Source organism: Thunnus albacares, chromosome 18 (assembly GCF_914725855.1).
Source record: "Thunnus albacares chromosome 18, fThuAlb1.1, whole genome shotgun sequence".
In the NCBI taxonomy this organism is placed as follows: Eukaryota; Metazoa; Chordata; class Actinopteri; order Scombriformes; family Scombridae; genus Thunnus; species Thunnus albacares.
Window position 1 is genome coordinate 10246165 of NC_058123.1, and position 12333 is coordinate 10258497.

Consider the following 12333-nt stretch of genomic DNA (forward strand, 5'->3'; position numbering starts at 1 on the left):
AGCACTTACTTGTAACGTGCATCCGTGAGACAGGTCAGCACTTTGTATGGCGTTGGAGTACGTGCACGTCCCCCCCTCTTTGGGCAAATATTTAAAAAAAAAAAAAAAAAAAAAAAATCCTTCCCGATCACCCACTGTCCTCGTTCCCCGCCGCGATCCTCACTGTACTCCCGTTATCTGCCTGCCTGCCCGGGCTCGCTGTTTGTTTTTGCCTTCTGCCGGATACTTTTTTATCGCACCGTGGACGGCTGCGCACGGTAGATCGGTGTCCTAGATCTGGAAGCGGCCGGGAAAAGAGGTCTGAAATCCAGCGTCAAGGAGTATCAAAAGTATAAAATATTGACTTTGAGGAAAGAGGCTTGTGTCCGCCCTTCTTTCCCCCCCTTTCCTCCTCCTCTTCCCACTTTACAAGCTCGGGTTTACTCGGGATGCTCAAGGGCAGAAAGAAAGAGAGAAAAAAAAAGGCTTTATGGAAAATATCACCCTCCCTCCTTCTCCTCCCTCCTCCTCCCCCCTCTCTCTCTCTCTCTCTCTGTCTCTCTCTCCCTCTGTGTGTCTCTCTCTCTCTCTCCCTCCCTCTCTCTCTCTCAGTTAATGCCCTGGCTAAATCCTTTTACCATCACTTTCAATCACTATCTGAGCTTTTATCTGCTCCCAGCCCTGCTGCCTGAACCGGGGCGGTGCAACTTCCCCTCTCCGCTCCTGCTCAAAACTGTTCCCCACCAGGTCCGGTCTGCACCCTGCTCGGCTTAAAGGACCAGCGGAGGAAGCGGGGACCCGGTGTTACTGTACTCTCGCTCTTAATCTGTCCAGATGTGTCATTATAACGTACTGTACACTCTGTTTACTTGAACTCACAGTTGTCCCTGCGTCAGAATACTCATACTCCTAACTTATGGTGAATGTATACAGTGACCTTATCCTACTTTATTATATTATTTATCTCATATAATGCAGCCTTTAAATTCCTTGAAACATTTCCTATAAGAACATATGAAACTTTTTTGCTGTGGTTTCCTCAGCCTGCAGTATATGTAACATTAATTATCTGTAAAATTAGTATGCAGGATTATAGATCTGAACTTCAAATATGTATAAATATATAAATGTTTGAATTTCCTTCTCCTCAGGGCAGTACTGGCTTCCTGCAGCAGAGCGCTGTCCGTGTGCTGATATGGAGCAGGGCCTTAAACTTTTTCATACAGAGGGCGGCAAACAACAACTGATATCTGATGTTGTTGTTGAATTTCTAATGTTTTAGCAGTTCATGGGGCTGCAAAACTCTGCATGCTGTGTGCAGGTAATTCGGACGTTCCCAGCGTGGGAGTGGAGACCCCCTAAGAGGTCACGGGATCAAAGGAAAAGGAAAGCAGAAAAAAATAGTTTGTTTATAGGTGTTTCTTTAAAGGGGTAGTCCAGCAATTTAGTATTGGACTTTCATAAAGTTGGAGGACTCATATGAGAGTGATTTAAAAACCGAAAACAAAAGTGTGGACAAAAAATGGCCTGATATGATGACTTTTAGACTCTAGTAAGTTTCAAGGTTTTGATTTGCTTCAAAAACACAATGCAGCTCAACAGCGTCTTTCCGTAGGCCCTCCCTGATAGGTCAACACCCACGTCTTTCAAACTCAACACCTACAGTTTGTAAGTCAGGCTTTTTGTTAAAAAAATCAAAGTCTCAAACAGAATCTGAGATAACCCCAATGATGACATCAGGGATATTCTCTCAGACTTTAGAAAACTCCTTCCACAACCACTGAAGTCTTTAAATAACTTTTTACAGGCTGAGTTATACTCCGTGTCACGAGTAAACTGACCCTCATGTGTTAAAATGGTGGAGTGCCCCTTTAATCTGCACTTTTTACTCATGAACTACAGGATAATATTACCTCTTAAGGGCTCTAAAAAGTATTCAAATTAAACAAGGAAAAAGAAATCCTTGGTCACAAGATGTAACCAGAAGAGGTTTCAGATAGACAAATATCGTTTTAAGACATAAAGAGCCAAATAGTTTGGGAACCATTGTGGCAACTGATGGGTACTTGACCTGTAATCAAACCCCTCTCTCTGTGGTAGCTTCTATGAAGTGAAAGATTAATTAATCCTACAGGGGACCTTGTGCAACATCCTCAAGAGCCCCAAAGCTCCCTGCACTCAATTTTAAAAACCACAAACACTATTGTACTGCCAACACAGGAACAGATGTGTGTAATCAATTCATAACGGGCCAGGAGGCTGTAATTCACACTTCACAGGTGAATGACAAGCATCTGGGTTAACATAATTCACACCTCTGGTCACATTGTAGGGCAACGGAAGAAAGAAAAGAGGCCAGGCGACGGGGCGAGAGTGAGAAAGAGATGTACGATTCAGAGGAAATTATGAAGCTCTGTATGAAACACTGGCAGCACACCCAGGAGAGGATCGATAGTTTGTCCTTGCAGGGCCTCCCCTCTCTTTTCGCATCTCGAGATGAGCCTTAACCCTTCTTTTTTTTTTTTTTTTTTTTTTTTTTTTTACTGCTGAGGCATTTTAAGACCCCCTTTTCCACACCACTGTGAGCAGGGCCAGACTGAAAGACAAATTTCCCCCTCGGGGATCAATAGAGCATCACAAATATGGCATTTACTGCTACAGTATAACAGGCTCTTGATACAGAAAAACACAGGCCTTTAATCGACGCCGCACTAGAACACACAAAAAACGGGGCCTGCTGAATTTGTCAAACAGCCTTTGAGTCAAAGATGAAGCTCATGGCATTTGTCAGAGGTTGAGGAAAAACTCCTAGCAGCCTATATTTCGCTTCCTTTCTGTAGTTAGCACCTAAAGAAACAAACGTTTTTCCTCTTCTGATTTAAAGCAGAGGTTCATCACTGACTCACTGACGGTCAGAGAGTGTCAGCCGTGCTTTAAAACATGACTTAATATGATTAAGCTCTAAACATTTATTTCACAAATGGACAAGGATTACATGTGTAGGCAGTGGAGCTGGTTGCATTTCGTGCAGCTGCTCTGTATTTCTGACAAAAAAAAAATCATGATGATATTCAAACTAAACATCTACATCTATATATGATTTTACATTTTACTAAATTCATTCCAATGTGCATCAATAACCTGATAGAAATGTCAACCCTCAACATGATGAATGAGTGATATTGTATTTTGGAATTCAATTATGTCTACCTAAATAAGAGCATCAATAACAATAGAACAGCCTGTCCTGGCTAATAGACCTGTACACAACGCGCTACGCAGCACAACAGGCCGTTGCTGCATTCATTTCCTGCAACAGCGTCGGTGATTTGACCACGCTGCGTTCAAAGTGGCGGTGTGAAATCATGCGTCATCCTACTGACAGTAATTCTGATCTGGCTGAATGTGAATATGATGTCATTTCTTTGTTTTATTTAACCGTTTATATAGAAATCTGCTCTGTGAGTCACTCGGCTCCCCGGAGTGCAGAATCTGAAAAAATTGTATAAAAATGCTAATTGTCACTAAGTGGCAAAAATCAGATGACAAAACTCACCGGTGTTCTCTTTTTTTTTTTTTTCTTTTTTTTTTGTCACTCTCCATCTTTCTCTTTACTCTCCCTCTCTTTCACTCTCACTTCCTCTCCGTGTTTGTATTTTGGCAGAGGATTGAACTGTCAGAGTAGCCTAGCTGGCAGACCTTGATAAAAAATATACCCTTCATCGTGGCAGCCTGCAGAGTTTGGACAAGGTTCAGGACGGGCCTCATCTCTCTCTCCCTCTCTCTCTCTCTCTCTCTCTTTCCCTCTCTCTATTTGCTGAAAGGATGACGCAAAAGTCAACTTGTGCGGGAGTCACGCTCTCGCATTAATCAGTCTGGAACTTTGGGAAGGCCCCAAACAAGTCGTGCATGATCAGAAATAATTTATCTGTCCGTCGTCGATGCTTTGACCAGATGGCCGCGTTGTAATCACATACACACACATATACAGTACAATATACACTTCTGTGTTTGTAAACACAGGCTGATTATATCTCAAGCCATTAGCTTACACAACCATACTGTATATCCATGTGGGAGATGGATATATTTCAAATAAACCACTTCCTGCTTTGTTTTTCTCAAAGACACCCCAGTGTGCTGAGAGATTTGATTTGATCAGTTTGACTTTTTGGCTACTTTAAGTCCCCCCCTATTTAGCATTCATAAGCAGCATACATTTAATACATGTTCCAGCTGTTTCACTACAGTATAATGTAGTTGTTAGCAAATATAAGTGTTTATTCATGTATTAGTCTCCTCCCATGGGCACCTATATGTGAAGGCTGGTGTGTGAAAGCATGGACTGTATATAAAGACGGACATAAGCGATGTGTGACGTCACCCATTTCTTCTCATTGGAGCAAGTTTGAAGCCCAGAGTTGCTGCATATGGTCGTGTGTTATATAACAATGTGTTATAAACTAGTAAATCTTTGTGTCCTGCTTATAAATGCTAAATAAGGTGACTTTTTTTGTACATGCGTGCCAATAATTGCTCTTCTTTCATGTAATGAAGGTTTAAATTGCTTCCATTTCCCACATTTCAAGCCCTTTTTTCCCTGATTTTAGTCTTATATGTGCCGTCAGACTATAGAACACCTGTCACTATGAACATATGATGTTCTTTAAACAACCAGATGGGTCCTCCAGACAATGAATAGACACACATACACCGGCATACACAGGCACGCACACACATGTACACGCACACACACAACAATCACGGTCTCCTAGCAACTCCTAGTTAGTGGACCTACCTTGGGAGTGATGCTCTTTTCACTTACATCAGGTGTTTGCCCACCAGGGAAACCAGAAATAACCTTGAAGTGACCCTGAATCGCAGGCACGTTTCACCTCATTCCCACAAACCACAGCTAACCCTTTCACCTAATCAACCCCCCAAAAAGGGTATTAACACCACAAGCAGTTTTTATTCATTTATTTTTCCCCACCTATCTATTAGCTGAGTGGTGTTTTTTTTCCAATACATTATTAGAGTTTTAGGTTGACTTCTCTTTTGGTTTCTGTTCTTGGAAATCTGATAGGTGGAAGTGCTTTAGTTAAGGATCCAAAAGAAGTGTAATGAGCGGAAATAACACCTGAGGGCTCATCCTCCTACATTACGTATCAATCACTTTGTAAGGAGTGATGACAAGCCACCGACTCTGATTTAACAGCATCTGCAGAGTGCCCAGTTGGTGTCCCATCCCACACTGGGCCAGCAGCAGAAACACTAATCTAATGTTGTGTGTGTGTGTGTGTGTGTGCATGTGTGTGAGAAAGACAGAGAGCGAAACAGAAAGATTGAGCAGACAAAAGAGGCATTGTTTATGTTTATTTTGTGTGTGTGTGTGTGTAAGCAGCGTTGCAGGGGTGCGTAAGGTGAATCCATGTGTGAGTGACACTACATTTGTATGTCTGAGTGTGTGTGTGTGCTGCGCAGGTGCTGTACAGTACGTGTGCAGTGGCCTCTTTCCTGCTCAGCGGCTGGTACATGGCTGAACCTCCTCGGTGTCCTCGTGTGATCCAGTGATCGATGCGAACCTCTGGAGGTGCCTTTCACACACACACACACACACACACACACACACACACACACACACACACACACAAACTTTTCTCTCTGCTCTTCAACGCTGCAAAGTGTCTGTCGCCACTGAAGGTTACGGTAACAAACCCAAGCTCTCACTCACCCTTTTACTTAATGAATGAATAAATGGATCAGTTAGTCATTCACTTCCTCACTCGCTGTTCACTCATCTATCACGTCACCAAAATGTAAAGTTGCGCTCGCCACTGCCAGGATTCTGCATTACCTGCACAAATCTTATGACTGATGCAGTCACTCAAACACTCACATGCTCACTTACTCATTCATGCGATGAGTGAATGAGTGAGCTCATTGTTCACTGACTGACTCACTGGCACTGGGCTTATATATGTGAATGGTTGTACAGCTGAGGAGGACCAATTCTTGAAGTGGATTTGTTATGTTGTCATGTTGGAGTAATATTATGCAGTTGCGTAGTGTTTTTCAAGGGATCTATTTATATGTGCCGTATGAGGCTGCAGTTGTGTGGAACCAGTGAAAAAAATGCAGCCGTCTCATTCATTTGAATGGGGGAAGTGCGTTGACACAGCAGGGGTGCAAACGCAGAGGGCTCAGCAAAACAGCACAGCACAGTAGAGTTTTCTGCCAAATTAGTTGAACTGGGCTCAACTTTTGCTGCAACATAATGCAAAGTCATCCAGCAAGGCGCCGCGATGACTAATCACATACATGCAAGCGCTCATTCCTGGTGGATTACTTTGTAACGTGAACGCTATGTTGTTTACGTTGCGAGGAAAGATGTTACAGTTGCCGCCGTGATAACTTTCCAGAGTTGTTAAATCCTGTCAGTGCGTATTACGAATAGGGATGGGTATCGTTAGGATTTTATCAATACTGATACTGCTTATTGATACCGATACTTATCGATACTCTTATTGATACTACTCTCCATAATTTGGTGCAAAAAAATAAAAACATGACATGAAAAGTTGTGAAAAGATTCAACAGTTATTTATTTAAGAGTTAAATTAGAAGTGTTTAAAACCAGTGCTGTGTCCTGTGTTAATAACTACAGACCGTAGTAAACCAAAGAAAACCTCGGTCGACTGAAATTCTACCTAGTCTTCAACCAATCGATTGGTCGATGGGAGAAAAAAGCGGCGTTCATGTAATATAACAAGCCAAGTTAGCCCTCCGAGCTAATGCATGCTAACTACTTGGCAGGTTATATCATGGTGATATTTAGTGTCGGCAACATTTTTTGCCAACACTAGATATCAAACAAAAGCCAGGGACTGTATCATATTTAGCTGCTGTGAGCTCTAAATTCACCACTGCTAAGCAGAAGGCAGAAGATAACGTTATCCCTTATAAGCCCAGTGAAAGGCCTCTCTTCCTCTGGGCAGCTCTCCTGCTCCCACCTCCGTCTCAAACTCACCCTGGTTGGCAGATGTCTCCTCGGCCTGCCGCTGGGTGTGCAGCAGGGCTGTCTTCTTCTTCTTTTTTCCATTTTATGGTGGGTGGCAACCAGCATTAAGGTGCATTACCGCCACCTACGACAGCTATGTTAGAATGAATTAATGTTACATAAATACCGATAGCAGCACCATTTGTCCAGGACCTTATCAATATTTCAGTGCTGACCAGTCAGGAACTGTTACCAATTTAGTACTGGTTCTCAATACCCATCCCTAATTACAAACCCCTGTGCAGTGTTTTGGCGTCTAGTAAGCCTTCAAACATATTAATGTGTAGCTCCAACTTGACTTTCTGGATCGTATTACATTGCCTCGCTGGTACCTTAAACAACAAGCCACCACCAGCGCAGCCCCATGTGCTGTTTTAACACAGGGCTGAATGCAGCCTTTAGGCAACAAAAGCACTTTGGTTAAGGTGATGTTCAAGACAGTGTTGACTTTTTAAATATTTAACCAAGACAACAATCTTACCTGAACCTTAACCAAGCATAACATTAATCATGCTTTAGTTGCTATATGAGCTCAACTTGTATTGCAGAGTGAATATTGCAGGAAAACAAATGTAATACATTGCCAGTGAACATTTTACAAATTGGCAGATCTGTTCATTAAAATCTTTTGTAAATCTCTCACTCATTTATCCACTCACTCTCTCACTTGCCTCTTTACTCTTGTGGTAAATGGACTGCATTTATGTAGCGCCTTTCTAGTCTTTCGACCACTCAAAGTGCTTTTACACTACAAGCCACATTCACCCATTTACACACACACACATTCATACATTGATGGCAGGGGCTGCCATGCAAGGTGCCAACCTGCACATAAGTAGGAAGTAATCATTCACACAAACTCACAGGAGCAATTTTGGGGTTCAGTATCTTGCCCAGGGACACTTCAACATGTGGACTGGTGGAGCCAGGAATCAAACCGCCGATCTTCCAATTAGTGGACGACCCGCTCTACCTCCCGAGCCACCTGAGCCACAGCTGCCCCATTCACTCTCTCATTTATCAACTCTCGTTACTTTTACTCAACTACTCGTTCATCTACACGTTTACTTATTCACTCAAGCTATCTCGTTCTTTGTCTTCCTCTCACTGTCTTGCTCCGTGCCCCTTCAGTACAAACATAAATTATTTATTTATTTAGTAGTGCACTTAAATAAAGTTGGGAGACTTGTACCGGATAGATTTTTTTAAAAAACGGTCAAAAAATCTCTGCAGAGAAGTAGAGATATGGTGACTTTTAGTCCCTAGCACAGCCCATGATTCAAAAACACTGGATGATACATTTCCCATGACGCAACCACATCATAAGGGTTATTTTCTTAAACATGAAAAGCCACAGAAGACAATGAACAACTGTTTTCACAAGTTCAGAGCCCCTTTTTCAAAGCAGAGTTTCTCACCTGAGGGGTCATGACTCCTTTCTATTGAAATGCAGACAGAGCCATGGGTGATCTCATAGACTGATATATAGTATAACAAATAAAAATCAATAACATCATGTTCATTACTGTATAACTACCTCTCTCCATGCCCTTGAAGATAGAATATGAAAGTCTGCCGGATCTCAAAATGTGATTTCAAACAAGAAAAGGTTTTGAAATCCTGATTTAAAACTTTCAACTTTTATTGACTCTTTCATTTTTATGATGCTCGGTTTATTATGTATTGAGGTTATTGATTCATTTTTAAATCAGCATAATTTAAAAAGTAGTTTAGCTCTAACTATGGTTTCTAACCAGCATTGTAAAAACGAAATCTTCCAGTTCACGTAACCAAAGACGAGCACATTATTTGTCATGCGCTAGCATGGCCACTTATACGCCATTTCAGATTTATAACTCGGGCTTAGCAGCAAATTAAAGTCAGGTCTAGAGGTGGATGAAAGATTTACGGCCCATTCACCAGAATGGTCTGCTAACAGTCGTTCAGCCTACTTACACCATTATATCCTTCATTAAATGAGCTGTAGAGGAGAGAATGAGATTTATCCTGGTGCTCTCAGGGCAAACAGGGCACCGTCTCTTCTTTAGACTGTTGCTCCGTGTTGACATTGGGGGGGATAAATCCAGCTGGATCAATACCAGCCTTTCGTCTCATTGATTTGCTCGTACAACCTCGCCCTCGTCCCACCCAGAGGTTCTTCCGCCATGCTGACCCCTCTCCGTCACCTGTGGAAGCCGTTCATTCATCTATCTACATATAGCGCCTATCCATTTCACCAACTGGAGACAGTGACATTGTACAATGGGTGCAGCTCTTAGAGGTCTCATGATGTCATGTTTGAAAGAAGGGGTCTTATGGTTCAACTCAACAAAGGTTCTTGAAGTTTTACCTTCTTTGTATATTTGGTATGTAGGATATTGACAGTGCAGTAGATATTGTGTACGTGAGCATGGACAGTTCTTCACCAAAGCTTAATTCTGGAGAGAAAACCCAACAAGTCCTCCAAAATTGACGCCAAAATATGTTGTAATTTCCCTCCAGAACAACACATATAACAGGATCTGATGTCCCGATTGACAGGATGACAATGATGTTACTGCTTTTTCTTATGGTTGAAGGACAGTTGAATGGTCCTTAAATGGCCATTATGAACTGCAGGAATTATTACAGTGACCAAAACCTGTGTAAATATTCATAATGGCAGTTGACTATTGTTTTAACGTGAAAAATTGTGAACCTGTCCTTTAAGGTTTGGTTACATTTAGGCACAAACACAACTTGCTTTTTGGTTACAGTTAAGTCGACTGCTTTGTTAAAGTTAGGAGACCTTCGTCATCACAGTTACAATAATGATAACTTGGTTACGGTTAGGGAATAACCTAACTGTCGGTAGAAAACAGAAAACAAACAGCAGTGTCCTGTGTTAAAGTCAGACTTTTTGTTGACCCACCAACCATCCTGAACTCTTTCCTCTGCTGACTTTGTGGCTCTATAACACCGTCATACTACTTCCTCCTTTGCCCCTGACGGACAAGTCATAAAAAGAAGGGCAGTCTCAGAAAATCTGTTTCCTACACTGAATTTGAGACTTTGTGACTCAATAAAATGTCCTCTATCGATGCAGCATTTGACACTCAGCTGTAAAATGTTTACATTTATCTTAACTGCAGACTGTCTATCCCCCGTCAGTAATAACAATTTCATATTGAACCGTTCAGTATGATATAATTAACGTGTATATATGCTCTTGGGGTGACATTTTCTTTCATAATTGAGACAATGTCATTTTGAGCTGCTATGATTGAAAGCCAGTGGGCACTGCACAGGATGACGACCAGTGTAACCTTTTACTGCGGCGGTGTTTTGTTTCCATCACTCGATCAGCGGTGGTCTTTGTTTATTTCTGTCCTTCCTCGGGGGTAAATAAGACCCCGCTATGCCAGAGAGGAGCCTGGGTAATGAGGCTTGTGTCTTCTGAAGCTCGACATCCAACAGGTCATGGGTCAACCTCTGAGATATAGGGGAAATGGATATGAGGGTAGAGGAATCTATTTATATTATATTATATTTCCAAGTGGGTGTGTATGTGTGTGTGTGTTTTCACATTATATCCTGTAATGCTATCTGTGCCCATCATTATTATCTTTGAGTGCACAAAACAACATTTCATAAAAACAAACTAGCAAAACCTGGAACACATGTTAGAAGACAAAACAGTATTATATAAAATACTTGTGACAAAATATGAAAAAAAATTATTAACACATTACTTAAACTGTAGGTGTTTTGTACATAACTTTTCTTCAATACCGGTGTTCTACGTTTCAAGTCAATTTTTTTTTTTTTAAAGTATTCAGGTAAAGTGCAAAAAAAGTTTCTTGGTGTAATGTTAAAGTATTCACTCAAGTATTACAAGCAAACTTTGTATTAGAAAACAATATCTGATCATTTTGTAATAGATATATCTCCAAATCCTTGACTTGCACTGCATCGTGCCTTCAATGGAAAAGAAGAAGAAGTAGAAAAGAAAACGTCTGTTAAAATGAGATGAAGTCTTGTACTGTGGGTACACAACTCTGAAACAAACACCTCAGATCAGCCTCTTTTCTCTCCAACCAGTTCTTCTAAAGTCCATCTTCTTATTGGCTTCCAGTGCATTACAAACATCAGTTGGACACACAGTAGATTACTAATATCAGGACTAATAATATACTCAGTTGTTTTTGGTTTGTATTTTTCTCTTTCTGTCTCCCATTAATAAAACACACATGCACTGTATCATCAGATCTACCAACATGAAGTGCCTGCTTTGCTGTTTGAGCTCTTGATTGGCAGCTCACTAATTAGAGTCTTCGTTTTATTGCCTTGAGAGTGTATAAAATGCATCTTTTTTTCATTTGAATCAAATGCAGGTGGGAATAGGAGGAGGTAGTGTTTTCTGTTGCAGCTGAGATGGCACCAGATTTTTTTTCTGCATTTACTTTCATACTGTAAAGATATTTCCCCTTAAATTCACAGTGTTAAATGACTAAAGTTGCAATAATAAATAGTCTTATAGTAACAATGGGTCAAATTACTATGAATCATGTAAAAGGAGTTGCTCGTTGTAACTTTTTAGCATCTTTCAGCTCACTGTTTTGGTTTTACCACCTGCAACTTGGTTCACCCTCAACTCTATCATCAATCAGGTTTCCAGCAGCAGCATGCAGCTGTTTTCCATAAAAAAAAATCTCTAATAAACCCACTTTACGCTACCTGTCCAGCACCAAACAACAGCCAAACTTAGCAACTAGCTGGTGAACACAGTAGAGCATCAAGCTAAAGAGTCAGATATTAAATTTAAACAAGCATTAATTTCCCTTGGGATTAATAAAGTATTTCTTATTCTTATTATTGGATATTACCATCAAGAGGTGGTGGAGACCAAAACAGAGCTAAAAGGAAAGTGAATATTAGACTCAAATTTGTTGGAGGACATAAACCCACCTCCAAATGAACGCTAATGCTGCTACATGTCTGCTGGATGTTTGCTCCACATCCACTTAATAAAGTGATAACATGTCAGTGTTGTGTTTCAGCTTGTTTCTGCTACCAAAAAATCAATAAATGCTGCTTTAAAAGTTAAAAATTCTTTATTTCTTTATTTCTTAACTAGTTGTAGCAATGAATGTAAGTTAATGCCCATTAAAACTACTGAAGTCTTTCATGTTTTTACCATGAAAAACATACTGTAGGATTTTTATTCTGTAAATACAGCACTTTGTTGTGTGTTTTGTACTTCACGGCCACCGTACATCAGGCATGGCCTTACTTTGCCTTTTCCTTTCCCTCTT

At 40.9% G+C, this 12333-nt stretch overlaps 1 protein-coding gene and 1 long non-coding RNA gene across 2 annotated transcripts in view; both read right to left on the minus strand.

The window, feature by feature from the left end:
- The window catches only part of LOC122968389 (netrin-G2-like), a 66620-nt gene extending 66191 nt beyond the window's left edge, over positions 1-429 (minus strand). Inside the window, exon 1 of the mRNA XM_044333580.1 lies at positions 10-429. The gene's annotated coding sequence lies outside the window, so the exon portion shown is untranslated. The remainder of the gene's footprint in view (positions 1-9) is intronic.
- Positions 1-12333, minus strand: part of LOC122968394 — a 221677-nt gene that overhangs the window by 132058 nt on the left and 77286 nt on the right. The gene's annotated exons all lie outside the window — the stretch shown is intronic.